General features: G+C 41.8%; 1 protein-coding gene across 6 annotated transcripts in view; it reads right to left on the bottom strand.

Moving 5' to 3' along the window:
• fam184ab (family with sequence similarity 184 member Ab) overlaps window positions 1-4,347 on the bottom strand; it is a 187,258-nt gene that overhangs the window by 12,844 nt on the left and 170,067 nt on the right. The gene's annotated exons all lie outside the window — the stretch shown is intronic.

The raw sequence follows: 4,347 nt of genomic DNA, 5'->3' as shown, positions 1-4,347 counted from the left end.
TGTGTGTGTGTGTGTGTGTGTGTGTGTGTGTGTGTATTAGATGGAAACATTTATGAGTTGAGAGTTAAATATGTACTACAGGGAGTAAAAAGATGAGGCTTTTGATTTTTCATTAGTTTTTGATCAATAAAAGAGTAATTGTCCCCGGTCCCTTCCTGCCCCGCCCTCTCCTCTTCACAAAAACCATTAAAAGGTTTTCAGACGTTCAAATATTAATGAAAGAAAAAACAGTTCCTCCGGAGGTTGTTTTTGTTCTGTAAGGTATGAGAACTTTCATAAAACGTTGGATAATGGATTTCTGTAATTTTATCGACCAGCCCCCTCAAAGAAATCACGTGTTTTCTGATTCATTTTTCGAAATGCAAAATATGCTAAAGATAGCTGAGCATAACGGGCATTGGCTGGAAAATGACTCACTTGTTTAAATTGTAATGTAATGAAACGAAAAGCCTTTTAAAAACGCCTCCATATGGCAACGGCAGCATAGTAATCCACTTTGAAAGGTTTCAGAAATTTGTCTTTTAAATGTTACCAATACACAAGCTATGATTCAAGTCATCAGTTCCCCACTTCTGTATAGCACATCATTGTGTCAACCTTATAATTAGATACGTAAAGTGTTTACTGAGTGTCACCTGAGCACTTAGCGTCGGGGTATCTCTCTAAATACAAGTTTAATTTAAAGAAAAACAAACATATTCAACACTGGAAGCTCAGTTAGTTTCAGTAAAACACAAAACAGTCACCGACTTCAGTCACAAGTGTCGTGTTTTTTGGCTCTGGAGCCGTTTCTCTGCATGTTTAGCTGTGAGCCTATTTCTGGATTTACCAATGCCTGTTGTGACAGTGAGCTAAAAAGCCTTTCACTTCCCACATTGCCACAGTGCCACGGTGCAAGACACTGAGGGGAATCGTTGTGACGTTTCTGCCACAGTGTGCAGTCACACTTCGGCCGAGGCCTGGTATCACGGCAGCTTGTCTTCCACCGCTCCACCGTTAAAAAGGAGCCCTGATACGTAGAGAGTGATCTGCCCTTTCATCAGATATACTGTCCGGTGCTGTGCTGGTCCTCCTGTGTATCTCAGATAGCCGATTCATTGTGTTTCCCCTGCGTGATGGACATTTCCTGCAGCCCAGGCATCAGAATCCCTTTCGCTGCTCGAGCAGTGCACAGTACGCGTTTGGCATGGAACAAAGAGAAGGAACAGCTTCAACGTGCATCGTTTGACGGCAGAGAAAGCTGTAAACTTGGCATTGTATCACACTGTAAACTTTTGTCCAACAGTTGTCTATTTACACATCCAGCAGACACGAAGCAACATTAGCAACGCCAATGAAGGTTTGATATTTAAGTGAATGATGAGGGCCCTTTAACGCTGCGTTTATCTGTTTTTTTTTAGAGCGGCATGATATGTGGAAAATATCTCATTGTGATTATTTTGACCGATATTGCGATTGCGATATGATTTACGGTATTAAAGGCTGAAGGGAACGATTTTGTATCATTCTCATTTTGAAAATGATGGTTTGACACATACTGTATTTTATGTATAGTATGACAATAAAGTAACTTGAATCTTGAATCTAGTCCATACTGCGATTTTTATAAAATTGCAATTAATTGTGCAGCCCTAGTGTGGAATAGTTCTATCAGAGTCTTTCTGCTAAAAAACAAGGTCTGTGAAAACGCCAACACTGGATCAAAACAGTCTAGTTGAGGGCTCAAAAAACCCAAACAATGAGCTGAAAGATGCTAAAACGCTCCCAGAGCTGAGAGGACCAGCAGTCGTGTGATCATTCTCTGTGACTTTGTCATTATGAGGGACTCATGTGAGGATGTGAGGATGTGAGGAGGGCCCCAAAAATGTGCTAGAATGAATAGCTGTGGATGTGGGGAGGGGCCCATGGAGAATGCCTTTCTACGGGGCCCAGAGTTTGGTGTAACGCCCCTGAGAGTGAGAACAGAAGAAGCACTAATGAGAGCAATAAACGCCTCTTTCTCATTGTTTTGCTGCCGTTCTGTTCTGAAGCACTAATGAACACTCCCACACCTCGGTGGGAAGGTGGTCCATCGTGGGATTATGAATGAATGAATGAATGCAGAGCTTCATCCTGCCGGTTTCTTAGTTTCTTGATAATTAGTTAAACTCGTGCGATGCTGTGAGACGCTGAGGGGCAAAGCAACAGCTTTAACAGTCTCCTTGATCAATAATCTGGGGCAAACACTGACAGCAGGGTCTGAGGCTAACAGGGCCAGAGAGCCCGTTTGTTCAGCAAACTCCTCAAATGGAGTCAAGACAAATATTATCTTCTCTAGTGGAGTTCATGATCGGATCCCAATATCCAGAGGGGATTTTTCTCTTTGTTGCTCATGTTGTCCCAGCGGGTATATATATATAAATATAAATATATATATCTCTCTTTTTACTAGCTGGTTAAACTGCGGCTGAATGTCCTCTGGGTAGGAGCACACTGAGACCAAATGTCTGGTGTCCAGCTATTTTCCGCCTGACTGCTGTAGCATCAGCAACCCTTCACTGGGCAGAAGGACCCTCTGTTGCACTCAGCTGGAGAGTCAGGGAGTCCGGTGTCACCCATGGCATTCATGTTATTTGGATATTTGGCTATTTTTTCAGGGTTTGGACAGATGCACCTGATGTTGCTCGGCTTATGTGCACGCCGTCGAAAAAGATTTCCTTCAACACACAACCTCCAGGGAGGAAACCACATCCATCCGCTGCATGGTTAAGCCGATAAGAGATATTGAACAGACGCTACTGTGCCAGACGTCAGCAGTAAAGCTGCATGAAGATGTGTTTTATTCTGGGAGTAGTTCATGGTGTCTGTGATAAGATGATGATCTGGAGTCCCCAAGGCGCTGGACTTTAATAAAAACCCCAAACTGAGAATGGCTGATTGTCAGGAGGAAGTTGGGACGGTGCTCAGGTTCAAGCTTCACAGCCTCCTGGTCGGGTTTTCTCCTCATTGACTTTTCATTGGCTTTGTTTTCTGTGGTGGCCACACAACATTTTCACACATTGTGTGTCACCACCACGTAATGCGTTGTTAACAGTTCGTGATCATTTCACAGAATTCTGTGAGACCAGACCGTTATGATCATAACCCCCCCCCCCTTGTCATTTTTGCTGCTATGAGTAGGGTCCAGTGCCAAAAACTAACAAAAAGCATAGCTTGAGCTAAATGCTCTGACTAATAATCACTTCAATAATTAGCATTAATAATGATAAATTAGCATATCCAAACAAAATCAAGCACCCTGGCTAATGTTAATGTTGCGGTTAAACAAAGAAACCATGTTTACGTAAAATAAAAAAGAGAATTAGACAACTATGTAATAATTGTTACAGGCCTAATTGTAAAGCTACTTTTAGTGGTTGGTGTAACTTTAATGGGAGGCTACAGAACACATCTCGGTCTCCTGCTAACAACCGACAGGCTACAGACCTCCAGTCCTCTGATCTCATCAAGTAGCCAAATACAGCGGGCTGGAGCTCATCAACAGAGCAAAATGACACAATGAATATAGCCAGCTTAGCTAACTAATACAATAAACATTATTTACTGCTCCAGTCTGGAAAATTAAACTGCAACAAAGTGATATCTTGACTACTGGCGAAGAGGTGCATAAATCAAGTAACTTGCCATCATCTCCCTCGAAAACAATGAATGACCTAAAAGTAAAAGTACCTTAAAGCTAATTACGCTTGTCTAACCATGACTTATACGTGTGAAGACTTTGTTTTTCTAAGAATAGGTGGTTATCTTTTAAGTGTAATGATGCACTCTGAGGTGTACGGATATAATAAATAATGGACAATAATGTCTGAGGAACTCTCCCCTGTAAAATCATTTGTGTTTTCTAATAATAGAAACCTCATTATGCATTATCACATAGGGGATAATTATCAAAGAAAATAGTGGTAAAAGACAAAAGAAGACATGATAAGTGATGATACAAGTTTGAACGCTGTGAAAAGTCCCATTTTGATACTGTATGTGTCCCATAAAACACAAACCTGTGTATAAAGAGTGTAAAGGCAGCCCGGTATCATCTACACCTGCCAGAGACAGCTACATCTTTTAAAGGGCTGTGTGATTTGTGCTCTGGGTCTATACTCCATTATCATGAGATTCCCCACAAACCACCAGAAGGAGGATCATTAAGCTTCATCAGTTTCCAATACTGGTCCATCACTTCCTTTGTCATGATGGACTTCGGCTCTTGGACTTTGCTGCCTGCTCTATTTGTGAAGAAATGGGTGTTTTTTTTTACAGTTTAAGGGGCAATTTCACACCTAAAGTTCGGTAGAATCGGTGCAATTGGGG

The sequence above is a fragment of the Etheostoma spectabile genome, chromosome 18 (genome assembly GCF_008692095.1).
Source record: "Etheostoma spectabile isolate EspeVRDwgs_2016 chromosome 18, UIUC_Espe_1.0, whole genome shotgun sequence".
Taxonomy (NCBI): Eukaryota; Metazoa; Chordata; class Actinopteri; order Perciformes; family Percidae; genus Etheostoma; species Etheostoma spectabile.
Note: the sequence above shows the minus strand (reverse complement) of the source record. Positions and strands in the feature narration are given on the sequence as shown.